Genomic DNA, 10761 nt, shown 5'->3' on the forward strand with positions numbered 1-10761 from the left:
AAGGCCTCTGACTTTGGCATTTGGGAGTCAGTCCAGGCTCCCAATTGGATGGGCCCTGGCTTTGGGCCAGGCCTGGGTACTGAATAAGGAGAAGCGTGCCCAGGGCCTCGTCAGGTTTGCAGCCAGCCTCTCTCTGACCTAGAACCAGACAATGCCAGGCGGAGGGACTTGGGTTTGTGGGTGGCAGCATAGCGAGCTCTCAAGGAGTCACTGCCCCGGGGCCCTGAGACCAGGCCAACTGGCTGGAGAACCAGTCCATGACCTTGGAGGTCCCTCTTTGCCCACAGGCACTGCGCTGCCAAACACCCAGGTTCAAGATCGTCCTCCTTTGACTCCGACTCCTCCTGGCTCCCAGCCTCTGACATGTAGTCACGCTAATGTGTCAAGGCTCCGTCGAGTGCTGCCCAGGCGTTCTTCACACAGAACACCCCTGTCCTCCATAACCTCCACCTGAGCTACTCAGCCACCCAGCACCCCATCCTGTTTCGCTCCCTGGGCTCTGCCAGCCCCCACTCTTCCCCGCCTTCCCCAGCCTTCAGTAATGAAGAGCCAACTTATAAAACATTCATCATGGGTAATACACCATGTAGGATCTGCCTGATCTCACTTCCAATAGACTAGGCTGGGTCAGAAGGATCCCAGGGGTTTGGGCTCAAATTCCACTCACTTCCCTTAGAGGGAGGGGGAGGGGGGCTGACCCTCCTGGCGGGGGAAGGGCAGGGTTCGGAGTGAGTGGAAGAGGAGGTCCTTAGGAAGAGGTGACAGGAGCCCAGCAGGGAGAGGTGGCTCTTAGGGGTGTTCTGAAGTGAGTATGTGGGTAGTTGGGGTCTGAACGGAGGTTGAGAGCAAGGTGAGTGGATGATCAGATGGGTCAAACTAGAAGCTGACCGAGAGGAGGGGTCAAACTATGGCTGGTCGTGACCAGGGAGCTGAGTGTGGTGGGGCCCTGGCCCGGGGGGGCCCTCTTCAGCAGAGCTGTGGGGTGGCTGGAGAGAGGGAAGATGTCTTCCATTTCCTCACTTTCTGCAGTGCCCCGGGATGTGCGCTGATGCAGCGTCCGAGTGGCTTGACGGGTGCTGCTGGTGGTGCAAACAGTTAAGCACTCAACTGCTTCGGAGTCCATGCCAAGGTCTCTCAGAAGGAAGCCCCAGCATTGTGTGTGTGTGTGTGTGTGTGTGTGTGTGTGTGTGTGTGTGTGTGAGAGAGAGAGAGAGAGAGACAGAGAGAGAGAGAGAAGTTTAGGAGCAGGAGCTTTGGAGTTATGCAGAACTAAGTTTAATCCTGACACCTCCATTTCAGAGCTACATGACCCGGGCAAGTCATTCCACGTCTCCAAACCTGTGACATGGAACACAGCCTGCTGAGAGTATTGTCATGAGGACGACAGGTCTGCCTGTCTGCAGAGGGCCCACCCAGCAGGGTCCCTTAACAACGATGCTTAACCAATAGCGGCTCCTGTGGGGAGAGATCCTGGAAAAGGGCCTGGCCACTCAAGCAGTCTTTCTGAGCCACCCGAGGGTGGGGAGGGGCAGCATCAAAGGGTGTACATTGATCCCATCCAAGAGGCCCAAGCAGGAAGGCAGGACATCTGGGGAGACTGCTTCGCTGGGACAAGGCCTGAGCACGCCCTCAGCTCTGTACTAGCCAGGCGCTAAGAGAAAGAGAGGAGTTGGGGGAGAAAGTATTCCCTCTCATAAAGCCTCCCCTCTGTCTCTCTCTCTCCCGCTCGGCTTGTCTCAAAGTCTAGGTCCTAGAGACCCGGAGGACAGAGCACAGGCAGGTGTGGAGACCCCCTTCTTTCTTCTGGAGGCCCTTACCATGGTGCTCCTCAGATCTGGTTTTGCCTCCCATCGCCCCCACCCCCACCCCAAATAAACCCACTAAATTGGGGAGAAAGTCAATCTACGTTGCTGAAAACTCAAAAACACCAAATGAACTACCAGCGAGTTGCTGACTCCTATTCACCCTCTGGGACAGGGTAGAACTGCCTCTGTGGGTTTCTGAGCCTGCGACACTCTGCAGTTGTAGAAAGCCTCACCTTTCTCCCATGGAGCTCCTGGTGGTTTCAAACTGTTGACTCTGTGGGTAGCAGCCTAATGCCTAACCCCCTATGCCACCAGGGGAGTGGGGGGGGGGGGGGACAAAGGGGATAGGAGCACAGGAAACCAACATTCAGAGCCTTTTAGCACTCCCCTTACCCAACCTTTTCCTTTGCCCAGTGCCTTGTGCAAGTCATGGCAAATTAACTGGGCACTTTTTCTTTCTTCTTTTTAAATATCAGGTTGTGGTTTTAGTCAACGCTTACACAGCAAATTAGAATCTCATCGAACAGTTTCTATATCGGGTCACTTTGAGTTGGAATTGACTCGATGGCAGTGAGTTTGGTTTATAGATATGAGTGTTGTTCAGTGACATTGGCTACATTTCTCACCATGTGACAACACTCCTGTTGCTTCTAGTCCGGTTGTTCTGTTTCTCTCTGCCTAGCTTCCCTGTCCCACTGCCCTTCCAACCTTTTGTCCCATTTACCCTCTTAGCCTAGGGTAAATGTTTACCCCCTGGGGGCATGTAGGTGATTATGTAGAGAGCATAGTACTGATGGGTGACATTCTATTCTTTACAAGCTCGTCGGTCATTGGCTGAAAAGTGACTTCTGGTAATGGGTTGAGTTCCAAGCTTAAAGGGTGCCCCAGGACAATATCCTGGGGCTTCCTCTAGCTAGGTTATGCCAGTGACATTTAATTTTTTTTATAATTATTTGAGTTTCGTTCTACATTTTTCTCCCGTGAAATCCAGGATCATCTATCATGTCCCTGATAGAATGGTTGGAACCGTCTAGTTCTTCTGGTCTTACGGTAGATGAGGCTGTGGTTTCTTTAGACTATTGGTCCTATAGACTAGCTTCTTCTTTGAGTCTCTGGTCTTTTTCTTTCTTTTAATCTGGACTGAGCACTAGATCTCTGGGCAGAGCAAACCATTTGAGCTAGGTTACTAACAGAAAATTTGGCAACTTGAACCTACCCAGTGGGGAGAGACCCTGGGAAAAGCCTATATGCAATCGTTCTTTCTCTTTCTTGCTTGCTTGCTTGCTTACTTGCTTGCTTGCTTTCTTCCTTCCTTCCTTTCTTTTGCAATCTACTTTCTATATGGAAGGAATACCTATATGAAATCTACTTCCTATATGGAAGAAAGACCTCTACTGAATCTACTTCCTATATGGAAAAGGCCTATATGTAATCTACAATGACACCTGCTGAAAACCCTGTGGAGTATCGGTCTGCTCTAACACTCAGGGCCCCCATGAGTCAGAATCAACTCCAGGGCCAGGTGTTGAACGTTTGGGGTTTTCTTACATGCTAGGGTTCCAACCCACCGGCCGACCCCTGGGAGCAAGACGAGGTTGTCTGCTCCTGTAAAGAGTTACCATCTCGTGAACTCTAGGGAGGGTCCCTGTCAGTCAGAACCGCCCCATGGCAGTGGGCTTTTGAGGCATCAGAGGAAGGCACCCAAGGGAGTGGCAGTGTGTCCTGGGGTTGGTCTCTAACCCAAGGCTTCCCATCTCATCAGATGGCCACAATGAGCCAATTCTGATGAGATGTGGAAGAGGCTGAGGCAGAGAGGGAGCGGGGTGGGGTTGTGTGAAGACCCGAGAAGGCTGGGGCTGCCTCCGAGGGGGCTGGAAACCTCGTGGGAGGAAGGGTCCCGGGGCTGGTTCTGTGGGAGTTCAGCTCAACTGGCTCAATTGCCATTCAATTCGCCACACACTGGGCTGGCGAGCAGGGGTAGATAAGCAAGATCCCTGCCTCTGAGCTGCCCCCCAGCTTAGCAAACCTCCAGCTGCCCCACAACATGGGGAGGGTGATTCACAGGTTAGCCCCAAGAACTCTGCTGGATGGAATAATAAAAGCAGGGAGCGGGGTGGGGGTGGGGGAAGGTCCCAGGAAATAATCGCTCTGAGACTTCACTTCCTCGTCAATGAAGAGTTTGACCTTGATTATTCATTAAAAATAAGACATATATTTTTAAAGCTGCAGAACTCTCTTTCTTGAACAAAGCCTCTATAGCGGCCTGTTCCATCAAATAGGTGAAGGCCATCTTGGGGCCCCTCAGTTTTTGCCATCCAGGCGGTCACCACACCCACTGCAGGTGGGGAAGGAGATGGAGAGTTTGAGCCTTTTGGGGTCCTCTGGGGCTTCCCCCGGGAAGATGGTGATGAAGCTTCCAGTGGAGAAGGCTTGGTGGGCTCCAGGCCTCCTGGTTGCCCTCTGGCCCTAGCTGGGCAGCTTGGCTCCCGCCTCAGCCCTGGGCCAAGGTGGGCAGCTTCGGCCTCTCCCGGCCAGCACTGGCCACGCACACCCAGGGATTAGCCCAGCCAGAAACTCCATTCTGAACAAAGCTCCCCGGACTGAAACCCGAGCTGCCACGAAGGCTCCCTGTTGGGCAGGCGGGCGGGGCAGACGGCCTGGGAAGTGGCTGGGAAAGGGAGGGGAAGCTCACAGCCCTGGGAGCCTCAGGGAGGCTATGAAATTTGAAGACAAACGACCAGCCAGTGGACTGGGGCTGCCACTGCCTTCTGCAGAACCAAAGGTCAGGGCTGAGCAGCGTGGGGAGGTGAGGGGGAGCCCCCACAGCCCAATACACGTTTTCTTCTAGGGGAAAGTAATTGGTGCACCTGCAGCTCTGGCCAATCTCCCCCGTGAGGCCCTGGGGCTGGCCTGCAGACCCTCGAGCTCCCCTCCCCCTGCCCTTGCCCCAGGACCTGCTTCCACTCACAGGGTGGGGGTGGGGCAGTGCCAGGTCCTGCCAGCCTGGTAGAGTCACACCCAAGCACAGCCCCCGAGGGAGGGAGAACAGGGCCAGCACCTGGGCCCTGATCTTCACCGATGACTGCCTGCGAGGCCTCGCAGCAGCCTTGCGAGCAGGACGGTGAGTTCTAGCCCCATTTTCCGGATGGGCTAGCTGAGGCCAAGAGACTTGAAACACTTGCTGCAGTCTGGTCAATGTTGACTCAGCACCCTGGATTTATGAGGCTGGAACTGTTGCCGGGAGTCGAAAACCCAATCTGTCTCCCGAGGAGCTGCTGGTGTTTTGAACTGCCTGCAATGCGGATCGTAGAACCAATGCATGACCGCTACACCACCGCTCGGCACCTCTGAGGCTAAGAGAAGCTAAGTCATTTGTCCGAAGTTCCAGAGCTGGTTACTGGTTGAGCAAGGGTCCGAACCCAGGGCTCTGGGACTCTAAAGCGTTACAGCACAGTCTACAAAGGCACAAGTAGCATGAGGCCGAGGAAGTGCTAGGGCGACTCCGAGACTCCGTTCTCCAGCTCAGACTCTGTGACCTTGCAACATTTGCCTGTCCTCTCTGGGGCGTGGCCTCCTCGTTTGTAAACTGGGATTCCTAACTACCAGTTACCAGCTGAGCCAAATCCAATTCACGGCAGGTGGGTCGTGGGGTTTCTTCAGGCTGATTTTTCAGAATTCGATCACCAGGAGCCCTTTCTTCCAAGCCCCCTTTTGGGTGGACTCAAAGCTTCAATGTTTCGATGAGCATGTCGATTAGCTGAGCATGTAACTCTGTATAGGAATAGAAACCCTTGTCTTTCTCCCACAGAGCAGCTAATGATTTCGAACTGCTGACCTTGAGGATCGCAGCCCAGCACCTTCACCACGACAACTGCAGGGCTCCTGAGCCACAGAGTAAGCACTTGGGAATGGTAATATGAATGCTAATGGTATTGTTATTGTAGAAGAATTCCTCCCCTTTCCCTAAGTAGCCCAGAACCCGCTGAAGCAGCCCTCAGCAGGTTGAGAGAAGGGGGGAGTGGGTGGGGGGCCATCTTCAGCTCACCACACCACCTGCCTCAAAGGACACAGGAGAAGCTTAGAGGCAACCTCAAAGGGGTTGCAGGGTCTTGCAGGGAGAACCTGGGACCTCTGCTCCCATCTCCAGAGCAGCTCCAGCGGTGGAGCCACCAGATCTTGACATTTAAGTAAGGCACTTCACTGAGCTGTTCGGCTGCCCTGGAATGACACCGAGTGCCAGCCGTGAATCCCACCCCAGCTGAAAGCCCCCTCCAAAAGGCTCCTTGCAGTAACTGACTGGGCTAGGGGCCAAGGAGAGGAGCCGAAGCAGGGTCCCAGGGACTGGATGGCGGTTCTTTCAACTCATCTACCTTTGGGGACATCTTGCTTGGGCAGGTGGAGGGGGAGCCCTGAAGAGGAAGGTCCTCAATGCGGTGGATGGACACAGTGGCTGCAGCAATGGGGGCAGGCATGGGGACAATTGTGAGGCTGGCTTAGGATAAGGTGACCAGACGCCCCGTTTTTGGTGGGACAGTCCCGATTTTTAACAATTTTTCCCCGCGTCCCGCAGCATTTTTTAAAAGTCCCAATTTTTGGAAAGAATGCATGACAAGCTAGGGTAGATGGTTTTCGGCTGCCACGTGGCTATTTCACCAGGATGTGAGTTTTATCAATGGTGGCCCGCTTTACCAATGTTAAAATCTGGTCACCTTCGTTTAGGACCATGTGGGGTTCCCTTCTGTCATGCACAGTGTTGCTATGAATCCGATCCCAATTTGTTGGCACTGAACAACAACAACAACAACAACAACAGCCACTAACTAAGTGGGAGGCAGCTCTCAACTCCCTTCTCCTGGCTCCTGGGCTCTGAGGAGTGGTGGTGCCAGGGTTCATGACCGGGAAGAAGCCCTCGTGGTGCAATGGCTGAGAGCGAGGCTAACTCAAAGAGTATGGGTCGAGCCTCCCCAGAGGTGCCTTAGCAGAAATACCTGGTGATCTTCTTTCCCAAGACCACTCACAGAAAGCCCTCGACCTTGACGGACACAGGGTCAAAGTCGGGGCTGACAAGAAGGTAGCTCACCCCGACAACCATAATGATGACCAGAAGATGAGCCAATGATTCCGCTGTGGCTTTCTGTTCAGACGCTAAGCTCCACACCAGTCTTCAATACTACCAGCAAGACCTCTGAAAGGAATGGACCCCAGCTTTGCTCTGTTCTGGGGGAAATTCTTCCAGGAGTCTTTGAAGGAAAACCGGGATGAACGAAGAGCAGAGTGGAGCGTGGAGAAGAAAGCGACTTCTCTCCTGGTGTGCAAGGAACAATAGGACTTGCCCGGGATGCCCTTCCCAGCTCTGGAAGAATGAGACACAGGCTGCTATCTTCCCACCACCAAGCACCCAGAACCCAAATGTCGAAATCAAAGCCAGATCAATACAGATCAATCAGATCGATCACATGGTGTGCTGAAAAAGCTCCGCTGGCCTTCCTTGCCCACACGATCCAGTTTAGACACCTCAGTCAGGCGTCTGAGACCTTTTATAACCTGGCCACAATTTTCCAGACTTCCCTCTGTTTTCTTTTGGTCTCCACTCCTTCTACATCCAGTGATACAGAGCCTTGTTCACATTCCCCAAATATGACATCTTCCGAGCACTCACCTTTGCACGTGCTGCTCCCTCTGCTTGGATGGACTCCTATGTGCCCTTCAAGACCTCTATTGTCTCCCAGGAGACCTTTGGTGGCCTCATCCATCACGCCATTGATTGCACGACTCGCAGCGATGTCTTTCTGTATAACTGGCAGTCTACAGGCAGTCTTGGAATATAGCAGATGTGCCGTAATTGACGGCGAGTGAATAGATGGAATCCAGACGAGATGCCCCAGGCTTGCTCTAGCCATCAAGGGACAGCCAAGAAGGCTTTAACATGCTCTGGGGAGACGTGGCCAACCCTGCTCAGGGTTTGGGGTCCCTTGATAATTACAGGAAGTTTTAGGAGAGATAATAAAATGATTCCGGTTGACGTCAACTTAGTTCCCACCCATGGCCACCCCACGCGTGTCAGAGTAAAGCCGTGCTCCCTAGGGTCTTCGGTGGCTGTTTTTTTGTTTTTAGTAGATCTCCGGGACATCTTCTGAGTTATTAACCATTTGTTCACCCAGGAACAACAAAAGAAGGAGTACCAGTTATTAAGTTCTTACTATCTACCAGGGACGAGTTCCCCGAGTGGTACAAATGGCTAAGCACTCTACTACTGGCCGAAAGGTTGGTGGCTCAAAGCCACCCCAAGGTGCCTTGAAAGTGAAGCTTGGCAGTCTGTGTCTGAAAGCTCAGGGTCTTTAAAACTCTGCAGAGCAGTTCTACTCAGAACACATGGAGTCTCTATGAGTCAAGGTCGACTGCGTGGTGACAACGACAGCAGCAACAACAGCATCACACACAAGGAACTTCATGAAGCGCTTTCCACACCTGGTCTCGTTCCACCCTCTCATCAGCATTATTCCGCAGTAATTCTTCTTCCCATGAACATGTCATCTCCTAAATGAGTGGCTATCCCCACTGAAGCCACTGAAGTTCAGAGGAGTGAAGGAGATTTTCCAAAGTGAGACAGCCAGGATTTAAATTCAGATCTGTTGACCTTGAAAGCAGGTGCTCTGAACTGCTAAGCTCTCTTGCCTCTGGCTCCTCCAAGTGTGAACTTCTCCCTTTGGAATCAGGAGACCAATGCCCAGCACTCTTCTGTGTAGTCTGAGGATCCCCCTTGGCATGTGGGTTCTGATCGACAGGTGCAGGGACGGCAGTTGCTCCGAGAGATGAGAAGGCTCAGTCTGAGGTTTGTGTGGGGCCTCTGACATGCACCCTTTGGGAGGGGGTCACTGATCATTGATTTCTTATTATCTCTGTCATCCTCTGAAGGACTGGGGGTTAAAGGAACCCCCCCCCAAACAAAACAAAACAAAACAAAACAAAACAACCCTGGTCTTGAATTGGCTTGGGCTTCCCGCTCTGGGCCACAGGCAGCCCAAAAGGAAAATAAAATTCTTCATTGGCAATATACATGGACTACCCCCAGACTGAGCTGAGGTGCTGGCCTAAGCTTTTTGTTGCCAACAGGTTGTGTGACTTTGGGCAAAGGCATTTACCTTAGAAGGATCTAGGATTGGGCAGAAAATGGGCAAGAATAAAATTCACGTTGGAAGGAAAGGGCCCCTAAACATGCCGAAAATGGGAGTGCTGAGCAGGAGAATCGGTCACCGCCAGCCAGGAAAGAGGTCCAGAGCTTCCGATGCTGGTGTCCCAATGTGCTGCTAATGGGAAAAGGCCACTTAAGAGCAGGGGACACGGAGAATGAGAGGAAATCAAAGACAAAGAGAGCAGTCTCTTCCTCACCTGAGATGTCAAAAGAAGGTCCCCTCTGGAAAGTCAAGTGATAAACATTGGGAAACACCTATCTTCTGCAATCACAAGCTTCAGTCTCCTTTGAACACCCCTAAAACCGATACACATTTCCAGGCTGGAGGTATTCTCGTTTACTGAGACTCAAATCGCAAGTCTCTTAATAGAAAAGAAACTCCTGTGAAGAGCATGAAGCTCACCTTTTCCCTGTCCTGACTGCCCGGGACCAGTTGGTGCCACCTCAATGATAATGGATGAGTCAAGTGCAGGTGAGTAGGAGGAGGTCCAACCCAAGCCAGCCACTGGCAACCACTAATCTGTCTCTCTGTGGTTGTTAGGTGCCATCAAGTTGTCGTCAACTCATCGTGAGCCTGGGCACAACAGAAGCAAACACTGCCCGGTCCTGCACCAGCCTCACAATGGCGATGTTTGAGCTCATCCTTGCAGCCACCGTGTCGATCTATCTTGTCAAAGGGTCTTCCTCTTCTTCACTGGCCTCACCTTCCCAAGCAGAATGCCCTTTCCCAGGGACCGTTCGCTCTGGCTAACATAGGCAAGTCAGTGAGACGAAGTCTTGCCAGCCTCACATTTTGCCTGTACTTCTTCCAAGTCAGAGCTGTTTTGTCTTCTTCCAGTGCACAGTACTTTCGATGCCCCTCATCAGTGCCATCATTCAGATGCACACGTTCCTTTCTGATCTCCCTAGTTCAATGGACAACTTTCACATGACGTATATGGCGACTGGAAATACCACTACTTGGGTCGGCACACCTTAGTTCTCAAAGTGACAGCCTTGCTCTTCAATACTTTAAAGAGGTCTTGTGCAATATATTTACCTAAGGCAACCTGTCCTTTGATCTCTTGACTGCTGCTTCCGTGAGCATTGCTTGTACATCCATCCGCAATAACTTTAATCGTCTCTGTTTATTGGTCCAGTGTGAGGATTTGGGTTTTCTTTACATCGTGTTGTAATCCATTCTGAAGGCTGCAGTCCTTGATCTGCAGCAGCAAGTGCTTCAAGTGTTTTTCCTTTTGAGCAGGCAAGGTGTGTCATCTGCATGTCGCAGGTTGTTAATAAGCCTTCCTCCAAACTCCAATGCCACATTCTTCTTCATATTGTCCAGGGCTCCAGATTATTTGCTTAGAAAATGAGTTGAATAAATCTGGTGAAAAGGTCCAACCCTGACACACACCTGACACACAGTCTTCCGACTTTGAGCCAGGCTGCATTCCCTTGTTCAGTTTGGATGACTCTGTTTGGATTTGATTGTTCAGGGCGTTGCTTATAAATGAGATCTTCAAACAGATGATCTTCCGTGTCTAGCTCCTTTCACTCCGCGAAATGGTTTCAAGGTTTGTCCATGTTGTAGCATGTATTAATACTTCATACCTTTCGATGGCTGAATCATACTCCATGGAATGCATAGATCACATTTTGTCTGTTCGTACATCAGTTGATGGGCCTTTAAGTTGTCTCTCCCTTTTGGTTAGTATGGATAATGCTGTTGGGGACATTGATATATACCTTTGTGTGTGTGTGTGTGTGTGTGTGTGTGTGTGT

The sequence above is a fragment of the Echinops telfairi genome, unplaced genomic scaffold (genome assembly GCF_000313985.2).
Source record: "Echinops telfairi isolate 266 unplaced genomic scaffold, ASM31398v2 ScPeMD7_70;HRSCAF=299, whole genome shotgun sequence".
NCBI classification, from domain to species: Eukaryota; Metazoa; Chordata; class Mammalia; order Afrosoricida; family Tenrecidae; genus Echinops; species Echinops telfairi.